General features: G+C 58.4%; 1 non-coding gene across 1 annotated transcript in view; it reads right to left on the bottom strand.

The window, feature by feature from the left end:
• Positions 1-124, bottom strand: part of LOC147038349 (18S ribosomal RNA) — a 1,907-nt gene extending 1,783 nt beyond the window's left edge. Inside the window, exon 1 of the ribosomal RNA XR_015063952.1 lies at positions 1-124. This exon is cut by the window's left edge and continues 1,783 nt beyond it. This is a non-coding gene — a ribosomal RNA (18S ribosomal RNA).
• Positions 125-15,530: the final 15,406 nt, after the last annotated feature.

Below are 15,530 nucleotides of genomic sequence, written 5' to 3'. Positions count from 1 at the left end.
ATCAAAGGAACCATAACTGATTTAATGAGCCATTCGCAGTTTCGCTGTACGGGCCGTGTGCACTTAGACTTGCATGGCTTAATCTTTGAGACAAGCATATGCTACTGGCAGGATCAACCAGGTAGGAGAGAGGGTGGCTGGGTAGCGCCTCTCGCTCGCCGGCCCGCCGGAGCGGGGGCTCGCGCGACTGTTTTCCGGACGCCGGCCGCGGTTCGCGGGGGCTCTAGGTGGTCTGACGCTGCCGCGGGGTGAGATGGATCGGGCTGGACCCGGCGCAGCCGAAGCCGAGGACGCGGAACCTCGAATGCGACCCTCGCGGACCCCTAAACGAGAGGAGCTGCGCCCGGCCTCGTAAGACACCTCTTCTCCGGTGCTAGGTCGACCCCGACGCCGCTGGCCGCCGCCGCCGCCTTGCCGCTATCCCTCCGCACGTTTGGGGCCGGTGGCGACCCGCAGGACGGCCGACAACTCGCTCGTTTGGCGGGGCGATGCAAGGTTAGGCGAACTGGGCGGTAACTCGGGTTAGTCGAGGGGACTTCGCGGTGGACAGGGGGGTGCGAATCCGGCCGGGCGGCCCTTCGATGGAGCCTGGTGCAGGGACATTCAATGGGATGAGCCGCGCTCGCCGCGGAACCTTCGAGCGCCGCTACTCAGCAAGTAAACGAGAGGGAGCTGCGCCCGGCCTCGTAAGACGCCTCTTCTCCGGTGCGAGCGCCCCGACGCCGCTGGCCGCCGCCGCCGCCTTGCCGCTATCCCGCCGCGCGTTTGGGGAGGGAGGGCGACCCGTAGGACGGCCCGCCGACTACACGACCGTTTGGCAGAGCGAGTGCAAGGTTAGGCGAGCTGGGCGGTAACTCGGGTTAGTCTGGGGAGACTCGCGGTGGACAGGGGGGCGCGAATCCGGCCGGGCGGCCCCATCGATTAAGCATTGGTAGGGAGCCGAGGATGAGCCGTGCGAAGTGGCCTCGGAGGCGGTCCGTGGGGGACGACGGGGGGGGACGGGCGTCGGCCCTCCGGCCCGAGCAGAGAACGTTCGGTCACCCAAGCGGGAATCTGCGCCCCGGCCCGAGTCGGACTCGGTCGGTGCGGCCCGCTGAGGCCCTCAACTATTCCCGTACGCGGGGGTCGGGAGCTGCGGCGCTGCGCCGGCGACTTACCCGCGCGAGGCACGCACTGCGTGCGGCCAGGATGCGGAGTTGGATCGGCGCTGGTTGGGAACCCTCGGGGAACGAAGGCGGACGGCGGCCAGCCGGCGCCGACGAACCCGTCGGGGAGGGGGCTGGTGGCAGGCGCGATCGGCACTATTGCTGACTGCCGGGAGGGAAGCTGCGCCCCGGCCGAGTCAGACTCAGCCGTTGCGGCCCCCCCGAGCCCGCAGCGCGTAGCGCGGAAGCCATACGCCCCCCCGATGCGGAGCGACAGACGCCCCCGCGACCGCGGTTGGTCGGGAAGGCTTTTCGGATAGAGGTCGGACGGTGTGTGTGGACGGCTTCCCGTGGTGCCGCCGCTATCAAGCCGGAGGGTTTGAGAAACGACATTCGCGGAAGGACCGGCGCGGCCGGCGGACGCTCGCACGCGCGGCGCCCGACACTCAGCCGCTCGCTCGGCCTCCGTGGATCGTGGCTAGGTGGGATGGATGCCAAACCGGGTCGTCTCGGTCTCGCCGCAGTACGGTCGCGCCGGGGCCTGCGGGGCGGCGCGGGGAGCGCACGCTCACGCGGCGGCCGGGGCGCTAGAGTGCGACCCGCAGTGGGTAGGAACCGTCCACCCGACGTCGGACGAGCCGAGGCCGATGGGGGCCCTACCAAGGCGGGTCATGAGTGCCAGTCGGTCAGTTGGGTGAGGGGGTACTCGGAGGCCCGCCGGGAGCAGACGGGCGACCGGGGATGGGGGGCGTACGCGGGCGGGCGCCGGGAGAAGACGGCCCGTCCGGGGTCGAATCTCGGCCTGTGTTTTCGGAGCCGGCCGGGCATCACGCTCCCTCCTTGGATGGACAACATTCGTAGTTGACACTTTGTGTCATTTTATCCGAGCGGGCGGGCGCCTCGAGAGGCGGACCGTCCGGGGCGACTCTCGGCCTGTGTTTTCGGAGCCGGCCGGGCCTCACGCTCCCTCCTTGGATGGACAACATTCGTAGTTGACACTTTGTGTCATTTTATCCGAGCGGGCGGGCGCCGCGAGGCGGACCGTCCGGGGCGACTCTCGGCCTGTGTTTTCGGAGCCGGCCGGGCCTCACGCTCCCTCCTTGGATGGACAACATTCGTAGTTGACACTTTGTGTCATTTTATCCGAGCGGGCGGGCGCCGCGAGGCGGACCGTCCGGGGCGACTCTCGGCCTGTGTTTAAGGAGCCGGCCGGGCATCACGCTCCTTCCTTGGATGGACAACATTCGCAGTTGACACTTTGTGTCATTTTATCCGAGCAGACGGGCGCCGCGAGGCGGACCGTCCGGGGCGACTCTCGGCCTGTGTTTTCGGAGCCGGCCGGGCATCACGCTCCCTCCTTGGATGGACAACATTCGTAGTTGACACTTTGTGTCATTTTATCCGAGCAGACGGGCGCCGCGAGGCGACCGTCCGGGGCGAATCTCGGCCTGTGTTTAAGGAGCCGGCCGGGCATCACGCTCCTTCCTTGGATGGACAACATTCGTAGTTGACACTTTGTGTCATTTTATCCGAGCGGGCGGGCGCCGCGAGGCGGACCGTCCGGGGCGACTCTCGGCCTGTGTTTAAGGAGCCGGCCGGGCATCACGCTCCTTCCTTGGATGGACAACATTCGCAGTTGACACTTTGTGTCATTTTATCCGAGCAGACGGGCGCCGCGAGGCGGACCGTCCGGGGCGACTCTCGGCCTGTGTTTTCGGAGCCGGCCGGGCATCACGCTCCCTCCTTGGATGGACAACATTCGTAGTTGACACTTTGTGTCATTTTATCCGAGCAGACGGGCGCCGCGAGGCGGACCGTCCGGGGCGACTCTCGGCCTGTGTTTAAGGAGCCGGCCGGGCATCACGCTCCTTCCTTGGATGGACAACATTCGCAGTTGACACTTTGTGTCATTTTGTTCGGCCTGTGTTTAAGGAGGCGGCCGTCCTCCACTCGGTCCGTGTTTAAGGAGCAACACTCGCGCTCCGGTTCGGCCTGTATTTAGGGAGGCGGCCGTCCTCCGCTTGGTCTGTGTTAAGGGCGACACTCGGTCCATGTTTGAGGAGCCTGGCCCTGACGCTCCTCTCCGGCCTGTGTTTAAGGAGGCGGCCGTCCTCCCCTTGGTCTGTGTTAAGGGCGACACTCGGTCCATGTTTGAGGAGCCTGGCCCTGACGCTCCTCTCCGGCCTGTGTTTAAGGAGGCGGCCGTCCTCCCCTTGGTCTGTGTTAAGGGCGACACTCTGTCCATGTTTGAGGAGCCTGGCCCTGACGCTCCTCTCCGGCCTGTGTTTAAGGAGGCGGCCGTCCTCCCCTTGGTCTGTGTTAAGGGCGACACTCGGTCCATGTTTGAGGAGCCTGGCCCTGACGCTCCTCTCCGGCCTGTGTTTAAGGAGGCGGCCGTCCTCCCCTTGGTCTGTGTTAAGGGCGACACTCGGTCCATGTTTGAGGAGCCTGGCCCTGACGCTCCTCTCCGGCCTGTGTTTAAGGAGGCGGCCGTCCTCCCCTTGGTCTGTGTTAAGGGCGACACTCGGTCCATGTTTGAGGAGCCTGGCCCTGACGCTCCTCTCCGGCCTGTGTTTAAGGAGGCGGCCGTCCTCCCCTTGGTCTGTGTTAAGGGCGACACTCGGTCCATGTTTGAGGAGCCTGGCCCTGACGCTCCTCTCCGGCCTGTGTTTAAGGAGGCGGCCGTCCTCCCCTTGGTCTGTGTTAAGGGCGACACTCGGTCCATGTTTAAGGAGCCTGGCCCTGACGCTCCTCTCCGGCCTGTGTTTAAGGAGGCGGCCGTCCTCCCCTTGGTCTGTGTTAAGGGCGACACTCGGTCCGTGTTTAAGGAGCGGCCCTCGCGCTCCGGTTCGGCCTGTATTTAGGGAGGCGGCCGTCCTCCGCTTGGTCTGTGTTAAGGGCGACACTCGGTCCGTGTTTAAGGAGCCGGCCCTGACGCTCCTCTTCGGCCTGTGTTTAAGGAGGCGGCCGTCCTCCACTTCCTTCCATGCACCACCACATTCGCAGTTGACACTTTGCCATTTTTTCAGAGAGGTGACACTTAGTCGTTTTTTCGAAAGTTGACACTTAGTCGTTTTTTCGAAAGTTGACACTTTGCCGTTTTTTCAGAGAGGCGACACTTAGTCGTTTTTTCGAAAGTTGACACTTAGCCGTTTTTTCGAAAGTTGACACTTAGCCGTTTTTTCGAAAGTTGACACTTAGCCGTTTTTTCGAAAGTTGACACTTAGCCGTTTTTTCGAAAGTCGACACTTAGCCGTTTTTTCAGAGATGTGACACTTTGCCGTTTTTTCGAAAGTCGACACTTAGCCGTTTTTTCAGAGATGTGACACTTAGAAACTTTTTGCCAAGTTGGCTGTGAGCTCCAGGAGGAGACCGTTATTTTTCGTCATTCGAGGCCGACTGCGGAACCGGCGCTGGGCGGACGCCAAAGCTCGGCAGGGCCGTGGGCACTTAGAAACTTTTTGCCAAGTTGGCTGTGAGCTCCAGGAGGAGACCGTTATTTTTCGTCATTCGAGGCCGACTGCGGAACCGGCGCTGGGCGGACGCCAAAGCTCGGCAGGGCCGTGGGCACTTAGAAACTTTTTGCCAAGTTGGCTGTGAGCTCCAGGAGGAGACCGTTATTTTTCGTCATTGGAGGCCGACTGCGGAACCGGCGCTGGGCGGACGCCAAAGCTCGGCAGGGCCGTGGGCACTTAGAAACTTTTTGCCAAGTTGGCTGTGAGCTCCAGGAGGAGACCGTTATTTTTCGTCATTCGAGGCCGACTGCGGAACCGGCGCTGGGCGGACGCCAAAGCTCGGCAGGGCCGTGGGCACTTAGAAACTTTTTGCCAAGTTGGCTGTGAGCTCCAGGAGGAGACCGTTATTTTTCGTCATTCGAGGCCGACTGCGGAACCGGCGCTGGGCGGACGCCAAAGCTCGGCAGGGCCGTGGGCACTTAGAAACTTTTTGCCAAGTTGGCTGTGAGCTCCAGGAGGAGACCGTTATTTTTCGTCATTCGAGGCCGACTGCGGAACCGGCGCTGGGCGGACGCCAAAGCTCGGCAGGGCCGTGGGCACTTAGAAACTTTTTGCCAAGTTGGCTGTGAGCTCCAGGAGGAGACCGTTATTTTTCGTCATTCTAGGCCGGCTGCAGAACCGGCGCGGGTCGGATGCACGAGCCCGCAGAGCCGTGGGCACTTTGCCACTTTTTCGCCACAATTGGCTGTGAGCTCCAGGAGGAGACCGTTATTTTTCGTCATTCTAGGCCGGTTGCAGAACCGGCGCGGCTCGGATGCACGAGCCCGCAGAGCCGTGGGCACTTAGAAAATTTTCAGAGAGGCGACACTTTGCCATTTTTTCAGAGAGGTGACACTTAGTCGTTTTTTCGAAAGTTGACACTTAGCCGTTTTTTCGAAAGTTGACACTTAGTCGTTTTTTCGAAAGTTGACACTTAGTCGTTTTTTCGAAAGTTGACACTTAGTCGTTTTTTCGCCAAAGTGCCCACCTCCAGCGCGTGCCACGGCGCTTTCCAGGTCTTCTATCCGACCTTGTGCTGTCGAGGACGGCGTGTCCGACGCCGTGGGGAGACCAGCACCATCTCCTCCATACTCGTAAACGAGGTGCTTTGGAAAACGGGGGGAAAGTCGATGAGTACACTGACTACTGGGACCATTTCATTGTACTCTGGCGCACCTGAAGACCAAAAAAGGTACTGCACCTTAGCCCGGGTACCTCACCCCCTGGTACCTCGAGGAGAACTTAGAAAAATTTCGACAAATTTTTGGTGAGCTCCAGGGAGAGAGGCTGATTTTTTGCTTTTTGAGGCCGACCGCCGAACCGGCGCGGGGCGGACTCACAAGCCCCGCAGAGCCGTGGGCACTTAGTCGTTTTTTCGAAAGTTGACACTTAGCCGTTTTTTCGAAAGTTGACACTTAGCCGTTTTTTCGAAAGTCGACACTTAGCCGTTTTTTCGAAAGTTGACACTTAGTCGTTTTTTCGCCGATTTTGCTGGGACCTCCAGGCGAGGACCGGCGTTTTTCGTCTTCCGGGTCCGACCCGGGAACCAGCGCCGAGCGGACACATTCGCTCGCTAGTGCCGTTGGCACTTAGAAAATTTTTCGTTTGTCATGAGCTCCGGGCGGAGACCGGCGTTTTTCGTCTTCCGGGTTCGACCCGGGAACCAGCGCCGAGCGGACACATTCGCTCGCTAGTGCCGTTGGCACTTAGAAAATTTTTCGTTTGTCATGAGCTCCGGGCGGAGACCGGCGTTTTTCGTCTTCCGGGTCCGACCCGGGAACCAGCGCCGAGCGGACACATTCGCTCGCTAGTGCCGTTGGCACTTAGAAAATTTTTCGTTTGTCATGAGCTCCGGGCGGAGACCGGCGTTTTTCGTCTTCCGGGTCCGACCCGGGAACCAGCGCCGAGCGGACACATTCGCTCGCTAGTGCCGTTGGCACTTAGAAAATTTTTCGTTTGTCATGAGCTCCGGGCGGAGAGCGGCGTTTTTCGTCTTCCGGGTTCGACCCGGGAACCAGCGCCGAGCGGACACATTCGCTCGCTAGTGCCGTTGGCACTTAGAAAATTTTTCGTTTGTCATGAGCTCCGGGCGGAGACCGGCGTTTTTCGTCTTCCGGGTTCGACCCGGGAACCAGCGCCGAGCGGACACATTCGCTCGCAAGTGCCGTTGGCACTTAGAAAATTTTTCGTTTGTCATGAGCTCCGGGCGGAGAGCGGCGTTTTTCGTCTTCCGGGTTCGACCCGGGAACCAGCGCCGAGCGGACACATTCGCTCGCTAGTGCCGTTGGCACTTAGAAAATTTCTCGTTTGTCATGAGCTCCGGGCGAGGACCGGCGTTTTTCGTCTTCCGGGTTCGACCCGGGAACCAGCGCCGAGCGGACACATTCGCTCGCTAGTGCCGTTGGCACTTAGAAAATTTTTCGTTTGTCGTGAGCTCCGGGCGGAGACCGGCATTTTTCGTCATTCGAGGCCGACGGGGGAACCAGCCGGAGCGGACACGTTTGCTCGGAAGAGCCGTTGGCACTTAGAAAAAATTCCGTGTCTCGTGAGCTCCAGGGGGGACAGGCTGGTTTTATTCATCCGTAGCCGACATGGGAACCAGCGCGGAGCGGATTGGTGTTGCGCTGCCATATACCTCATCTCTCTCAGGAGTCCCCCCCTTATACGTGCCGATGGTGTTTTGGAAAACGGGGGGTAACTGGATGAGTACACTGACTAGGGGGACCAGTACACTAGCGAGTGGGACCAGTACACTGACTAGTGGGACCAACACACTATGAGCGCCTGGTACCTAAAATGGAAGTATAGAGGCCGAATTTCGGGCAAGATCACGCCGTGTTAGGCTTCCAGGACCTCGGCTAAGCAATTTTAACGGGTCGCCCGGTTCTTTTTTGATCCAGCCCGGTTCTTTTTTTTATCCAGCCCGGTTCTTTTTACACTTCCAGCTGGAGCTCGGGAGCGGCTTTTTGCACAAGATCACGCCGTGTTAGGCTTCCAGGACCTCGGCTAAGCAATTTTAACGGGTCGCCCGGTTCTTTTTTGATCCAGCCCGGTTCTTTTTTTTATCCAGCCCGGTTCTTTTTACACTTCCAGCTGGAGCTCGGGAGCGGCTTTTTGCACAAGAACACGCCGTGTTAGGCTTCCAGGACCTCGGCTAAGCAATTTTAACGGGTCGCCCGGTTCTTTTTTGATCCAGCCCGGTTCTTTTTTTATCCAGCCCGGTTCTTTTTACACTTCCAGCTGGAGCTCGGGAGCGGCTTTTTGCACAAGATCACGCCGGGTTAGGCTTCCAGGACCTCGGCTAAGCAATTTCAACGGGTCGCCCGGTTCTTTTTTTTATCCAGCCCGGTTCTTTTTTTATCCAGCCCGGTTCTTTTTACACTTCCAGCTGGAGCTCGGGAGCGGCTTTTTGCACAAGAACACGCCGTGTTAGGCTTCCAGGACCTCGGCTAAGCAATTTTAACGGGTCGCCCGGTTCTTTTTTTGAACCAGCCCGGTTCTTTTTTTTATCCAGCCCGGTTCTTTTTACACTTCCAGCTGGAGCTCGGGAGCGGCTTTTTGCACAAGAACACGCCGTGTTAGGCTTCCAGGACCTCGGCTAAGCAATTTTAACGGGTCGCCCGGTTCTTTTTTTGATCCAGCCCGGTTCTTTTTTTTATCCAGCCTGGTTCTTTTTACACTTCCAGCTGGAGCTCGGGAGCGGCTTTTTGCACAAGATCACGCCGTGTTAGGCTTCCAGGACCTCGGCTAAGCAATTTTAACGGGTCGCCCGGTTCTTTTTTTGATCCAGCCCGGTTCTTTTTTTATCCAGCCCGGTTCTTTTTACACTTCCAGCTGGAGCTCGGGAGCGGCTTTTTGCACAAGATCACGCCGTGTTAGGCTTCCAGGACCTCGGCTAAGCAATTTTAACGGGTCGCCCGGTTCTTTTTTTGAACCAGCCCGGTTCTTTTTTTATCCAGCCCGGTTCTTTTTACACTTCCAGCTGGAGCTCGGGAGCGGCTTTTTGCACAAGAACACGCCGTGTTAGGCTTCCAGGACCTCGGCTAAGCAATTTTAACGGGTCGCCCGGTTCTTTTTTTGAACCAGCCCGGTTCTTTTTTTTATCCAGCCTGGTTCTTTTTACACTTCCAGCTGGAGCTCGGGAGCGGCTTTTTGCACAAGATCACGCCGTGTTAGGCTTCCAGGACCTCGGCTAAGCAATTTTAACGGGTCGCCCGGTTCTTTTTTGATCCAGCCCGGTTCTTTTTTTTATCCAGCCCGGTTCTTTTTACACTTCCAGCTGGAGCTCGGGAGCGGCTTTTTGCACAAGATCACGCCGTGTTAGGCTTCCAGGACCTCGGCTAAGCAATTTTAACGGGTCGCCCGGTTCTTTTTTGATCCAGCCCGGTTCTTTTTTTTATCCAGCCCGGTTCTTTTTACACTTCCAGCTGGAGCTCGGGAGCGGCTTTTTGCACAAGATCACGCCGTGTTAGGCTTCCAGGACCTCGGCTAAGCAATTTTAACGGGTCGCCCGGTTCTTTTTTTGAACCAGCCCGGTTCTTTTTTTATCCAGCCCGGTTCTTTTTACACTTCCAGCTGGAGCTCGGGAGCGGCTTTTTGCACAAGAACACGCCGTGTTAGGCTTCCAGGACCTCGGCTAAGCAATTTTAACGGGTCGCCCGGTTCTTTTTTTGAACCAGCCCGGTTCTTTTTTTTATCCAGCCTGGTTCTTTTTACACTTCCAGCTGGAGCTCGGGAGCGGCTTTTTGCACAAGATCACGCCGTGTTAGGCTTCCAGGACCTCGGCTAAGCAATTTTAACGGGTCGCCCGGTTCTTTTTTGAACCAGCCCGGTTCTTTTTTTTATCCAGCCTGGTTCTTTTTACACTTCCAGCTGGAGCTCGGGAGCGGCTTTTTGCACAAGATCACGCCGTGTTAGGCTTCCAGGACCTCGGCTAAGCAATTTTAACGGGTCGCCCGGTTCTTTTTTGAACCAGCCCGGTTCTTTTTTTTATCCAGCCCGGTTCTTTTTACACTTCCAGCTGGAGCTCGGGAGCGGCTTTTTGCACAAGATCACGCCGTGTTAGGCTTCCAGGACCTCGGCTAAGCAATTTTAACGGGTCGCCCGGTTCTTTTTTGAACCAGCCCGGTTCTTTTTTTTATCCAGCCTGGTTCTTTTTACACTTCCAGCTGGAGCTCGGGAGCGGCTTTTTGCACAAGATCACGCCGTGTTAGGCTTCCAGGACCTCGGCTAAGCAATTTTAACGGGTCGCCCGGTTCTTTTTTGATCCAGCCCGGTTCTTTTTCCACTTCCAGCTGGAGCTCAGCAGCGGCTTTTTGCACAAGATCACGCCGGGTTAGGCTTCCAGGACCTCGGCTAAGCACTTCTAACGGGTCGCCCGGTTCTTTTTTTGAACCAGCCCGGTTCTTTTTACACTTCCAGCTGGAGCTCAGCAGCGGCTTTTTGCACAAGATCACGCCGGGTTAGGGTTCCAGGACCTCGGCTAAGCAATTTTAACGGGCCGCCCGGTTCTTTTTTTGATCCAGCCCGGTTCTTTTTACACTTCCAGCTGGAGCTCAGCAGCGGCTTTTTGCACAAGATCACGCCGGGTTAGGCTTCCAGGACCTCGGCTAAGCACTTCTAACGGGCCCTGGTCCACCCCTGCCAGCGGATTTCAAAACTTGGCATTAATTTCGACCTAAGAGACGAAGTCTGATTTTTTTCTACCACTTGGGCGGCCTTTTTGCACCCAGAACACCCGCACCGGCACCATAAATTCGAAGGGTGCCGAGTGCGTCGGCGCAGATTCTGCGACGGAGTGACACTTCCCTCTTGTGGACATTCGGCGGTAGGTGAAATGCGCACTCGGTCTTCTCTTTTCTTTTCCTTCCAGTGAAACTTTGGCAACATTCTGCGAGCTGCTGGCTTCCAGAACCTCGGCCAAGCAGGTGGAGGATTTTTTTCCACTTCCAGCTGGAGGTGAGGAGGGACTTTTTGGGCAAGATCACGCCGACTTAGCAAGCAAGGTGGAAGTGCCAGCATGCAGTGGCTGGAAGTGTGGATGTGGAGCTCCAGCACCCTCCGTGCCTATGGAAGTGTGGAGCTCCAGCACCCTCCCTGCCTATGGAAGTGTGGAGCTCCAGCACCCTCCCTGCCTATGGAAGTGTGGAGCTCCAGCACCCTCCCTGCCTATGGAAGTGTGGAGCTCCAGCACCCTCCCTGCCTATGGAAGTGTGGAGCTCCAGCACCCTCCCTGCCTATGGAAGTGTGGAGCTCCAGCACCCTCCCTGCCTATGGAAGTGTGGAGCTCCAGCACCCTCCCTGCCTATGGAAGTGTGGAGCTCCAGCACCCTCCCTGCCTATGGAAGTGTGGAGCTCCAGCACCCTCCCTGCCTATGGAAGTGTGGAGCTCCAGCACCCTCCCTGCCTATGGAAGTGTGGAGCTCCAGCACCCTCCCTGCCTATGGAAGTGTGGAGCTCCAGCACCCTCCCTGCCTATGGAAGTGTGGAGCTCCAGCACCCTCCCTGCCTATGGAAGTGTGGAGCTCCAGCACCCTCCCTGCCTATGGAAGTGTGGAGCTCCAGCACCCTCCCTGCCTATGGAAGTGTGGAGCTCCAGCACCCTCCCTGCCTATGGAAGTGTGGAGCTCCAGCACCCTCCCTGCCTATGGAAGTGTGGAGCTCCAGCACCCTCCCTGCCTATGGAAGTGTGGAGCTCCAGCACCCTCCCTGCCTATGGAAGTGTGGAGCTCCAGCACCCTCCCTGCCTATGGAAGTGTGGAGCTCCAGCACCCTCCCTGCCTATGGAAGTGTGGAGCTCCAGCACCCTCCCTGCCTATGGAAGTGTGGAGCTCCAGCACCCTCCCTGCCTATGGAAGTGTGGAGCTCCAGCACCCTCCCTGCCTATGGAAGTGTGGAGCTCCAGCACCCTCCCTGCCTATGGAAGTGTGGAGCTCCAGCACCCTCCCTGCCTATGGAAGTGTGGAGCTCCAGCACCCTCCCTGCCTATGGAAGTGTGGAGCTCCAGCACCCTCCCTGCCTATGGAAGTGTGGAGCTCCAGCACCCTCCCTGCCTATGGAAGTGTGGAGCTCCAGCACCCTCCCTGCCTATGGAAGTGTGGAGCTCCAGCACCCTCCCTGCCTATGGAAGTGTGGAGCTCCAGCACCCTCCCTGCCTATGGAAGTGTGGAGCTCCAGCACCCTCCCTGCCTATGGAAGTGTGGAGCTCCAGCACCCTCCCTGCCTATGGAAGTGTGGAGCTCCAGCACCCTCCCTGCCTATGGAAGTGTGGAGCTCCAGCACCCTCCCTGCCTATGGAAGAGCCACCTCCGCGGGCATGCTGCTCAACCACGCCGGCCCAGAGTTCCAGCCGCTCGGCTACACTCTCTCACAAGCCCCGCCTGGAGCTCCCCAGCCCGCCCCTGGTACCTCAACTACCGAGGCCAGCCGCTCGACCAGGCCGGCCCAGAGTTCCAGCCGCTCGGCTTCACTCTCTCACAAGCCCCGCCTGGAGCTCCCCAGCCCGCCCCTGGTACCTCAACTACCGAGGCCAGCCGCTCGACCACGCCGGCGCAGAGTTCCAGCCGCTCGGATAAGCTCTGCCACTCTCCCGCTAAGCAGCCACCGGTAACGGGGAAATGTCGCCGCCTTGTGGACACGCCCTTGTAAATGAATGGGCTTTCGCACTTAGTGCAATTTTCGCCAGCTCCGTGGCTGCAAGTATGGAGCTATGGAGCCACCAGCCAGGCTGGAGCTCTGGAGCTATGGAAGTATGGAGCTATGGATCTATGGAAGTATGGAGTTATGGAGCTCTGGAGCTATGGAGCTATGGAGCTATGGAGCTATGGAGCTATGGAAGTCTGGAGCTATGGAAGTATGGAGCTATGGAGCTATGGAGGTATGGAGCTCTGGAGCTATGGAGCTATGGAGCCACCAGCCAGCACCCTCCGTGGCTCAACCACGCCGGCCCAGAGTTCCAGCCGCTCGGCTTCACTCTCTCACAAGCCCCGCCTGGAGCTCCCCAGCCCGCCCCTGGTACCTCAACTACCGAGGCCAGCCGCTCGACCAGGCCGGCCGAGAGTTCCAGCCGCTCGGCTTCACTCTCTCACAAGACCCGCCTGGAGCTCCCTGCCCCACCCCTGGTACCTCAACTACCGAGGCCAGCCGCTCGACCACGCCGGCGCAGAGTTCCAGCCGCTCGGATAAGCTCTGTCACTCACCCGCCGCGCAGCCACCGGTAACGGGGAAATGTCGCCGCCTTGTGGACACGCCGTTGTAAATGAATGGGCTTTCGCACTTAGTGCAATTTTCGCCAACTCTCTGACTGGAGCTATGGAAGTATGGAGCTATAGAGCTATGGAGCTCTGGAGGTATGGAGCTATGGAGCCCTGGAGCCCTGGAGCTATGGAGCCCTGGAGCTATGGAGCTATGGAGCCCTGGAGCTATGGAGCCCTGGAGCTATGGAGCTATGGAGCTCTGGTGCTATGGAGCTATGGAGCTCTGGTGCTATGGAGCTATGGAGCTCTGGTGCTATGGAGCTATGGAGCTCTGGTGCTATGGAGCTATGGAGCTCTGGTGCTATGGAGCTATGGAGCTCTGGTGCTATGGAGCTATGGAGCTCTGGTGCTATGGAGCTATGGAGCTCTGGTGCTATGGAGCTATGGAGCTCTGGTGCTATGGAGCTATGGAGCTCTGGTGCTATGGAGCTATGGAGCTCTGGTGCTATGGAGCTATGGAGCTCTGGTGCTATGGAGCTATGGAGCTCTGGTGCTATGGAGCTATGGAGCTCTGGTGCTATGGAGCTATGGAGCTCTGGTGCTATGGAGCTATGGAGCTCTGGTGCTATGGAGCTATGGAGCTCTGGTGCTATGGAGCTATGGAGCTCTGGTGCTATGGAGCTCTGGAGCTCTGGAGGTATGGAGCTATGGAGGTATGGAGCCACCAGCCAGCACCCTCCGAGGCTGGATCAATGGAAGTGTTTTAGGTACCAGGCAGCCAAAGGGCCGAGGCCTCACGCTCGACCACGCCGGCGCAGAGTTCCAGCCGCTCGGATAAGCTCTGTCACTCACCCGCCGCGCAGCCACCGGTAACGGGGAAATGTCGCCGCCTTGTGGACACGCCGTTGTAAATGAATGGGCTTTCGCACTTAGTGCAATTTTCGCCAACTCTCTGACTGGAGCTATGGAAGTATGGAGCTATGGAGCCACCAGCCACCCAGGCTGGAGCTATGGAGCCATGGAGCTCTGGTGCTATGGAGCTCTGGAGGTATGGAGCTATGGAGCTATGGAGCTATGGAGCTATGGAGCCCTGGAGCTCTGGAGGTATGGAGCTATGGTGCTATGGAGCTCTGAAGCCATGGAGCTCTGGTGCTATGGAGCTCTGGAGCTCTGGAGGTATGGAGCTCTGGAGGTATGGAGCTATGGAGCCCTGGAGCCCTGGAGCTATGGAGCCCTGGAGCTATGGAGCCCTGGAGCTATGGAGCTATGGAGCTCTGGTGCTATGGAGCTATGGAGCTCTGGTGCTATGGAGCTATGGAGCTCTGGTGCTATGGAGCTCTGGAGCTCTGGTGCTATGGAGCTATGGAGCTCTGGTGCTATGGAGCTATGGAGCTCTGGTGCTATGGAGCTATGGAGCTCTGGTGCTATGGAGCTATGGAGCTCTGGTGCTATGGAGCTATGGAGCTATGGAGCCACCAGCCAGCACCCTCCGTGGCTGGATCAATGGAAGTGTTTTAGGTACCAGGCAGCCAAAGGGCCGGGGCCTCACGCTCGACCACGCCGGCGCAGAGTTCCAGCCGCTCGGATAAGCTCTGTCACTCAACCGCCGCGCAGCCACCGGTAACGGGGAAATGTCGCCGCCTGGCGGACACGCCGTTGTAAATGAATGGGCTTTCGCACTTAGTGCAATTTTCGCCAACTCTCTGACTGGAGCTATGGAAGTATGGAGCTATGGAGCCACCAGCCACCCAGGCTGGAGCTATGGAGCTCTGGAGGTATGGAGCTCTGGTGCTATGGAGCTATGGAGCTCTGGTGCTATGGAGCTATGGAGCTCTGGTGCTATGGAGCTATGGAGCTCTGGTGCTATGGAGCTATGGAGCTCTGGTGCTATGGAGCTATGGAGCTCTGGTGCTATGGAGCTATGGAGCTCTGGTGCTATGGAGCTCTGGTGCTATGGAGCTCTGGTGCTATGGAGCTATGGAGCTCTGGTGCTATGGAGCTCTGGAGCTATGGAGCCCTGGTGCTATGGAGCTCTGGTGCTATGGAGCTATGGAGCTCTGGTGCTATGGAGCTATGGAGCTCTGGTGCTATGGAGCTATGGAGCTCTGGTGCTATGGAGCTATGGAGCTCTGGTGCTATGGAGCTCTGGAGCTCTGGAGGTATGGAGCCACCAGCCAGCACCCTCCGTGGCTGGATCAATGGAAGTGTTTTAGGTACCAGGCAGCCAAAGGGCCGAGGCCTCACGCTCGACCACGCCGGCGCAGAGTTCCAGCCGCTCGGATAAGCTCTGTCACTCACCCGCCGCGCAGCCACCGGTAACGGGGAAATGTCGCCGCCTTGTGGACACGCCGTTGTAAATGAATGGGCTTTCGCACTTAGTGCAATTTTCGCCAACTCTCTGACTTAGAGCTATGGAAGTATGGAGCTATGGAGCCACCAGCCACCCAGGCTGGAGCTCTGGAGCTCTGGAGGTATGGAGCTCTGGTGCTATGGAAGTATGGAGCTCTGGTGCTATGGAAGTATGGAGCTATGGAGGTATGGAAGTATGGAGCTATGGAAGTATGGAGCTATGGAGCTCTGGAAGTATGGAGCTATGGAGCTCTGGAGGTATGGAGCCCTGGAGCTATGGAGCCCTGGAGCTATGGAAGTATGGAGCTCTGGTGCTATGGAGCTATGGAGCTCTGGTGCTATGGAGC

Source organism: Syngnathus leptorhynchus, unplaced genomic scaffold, assembly GCF_054491065.1.
Source record: "Syngnathus leptorhynchus isolate UIUO unplaced genomic scaffold, UIUO_Slep HiC_scaffold_63, whole genome shotgun sequence".
Lineage (NCBI taxonomy): Eukaryota > Metazoa > Chordata > Actinopteri > Syngnathiformes > Syngnathidae > Syngnathus > Syngnathus leptorhynchus.
The sequence above is the reverse complement of the archived record's forward strand: the minus strand, read 5'-3'. Positions and strand labels throughout refer to the sequence as shown.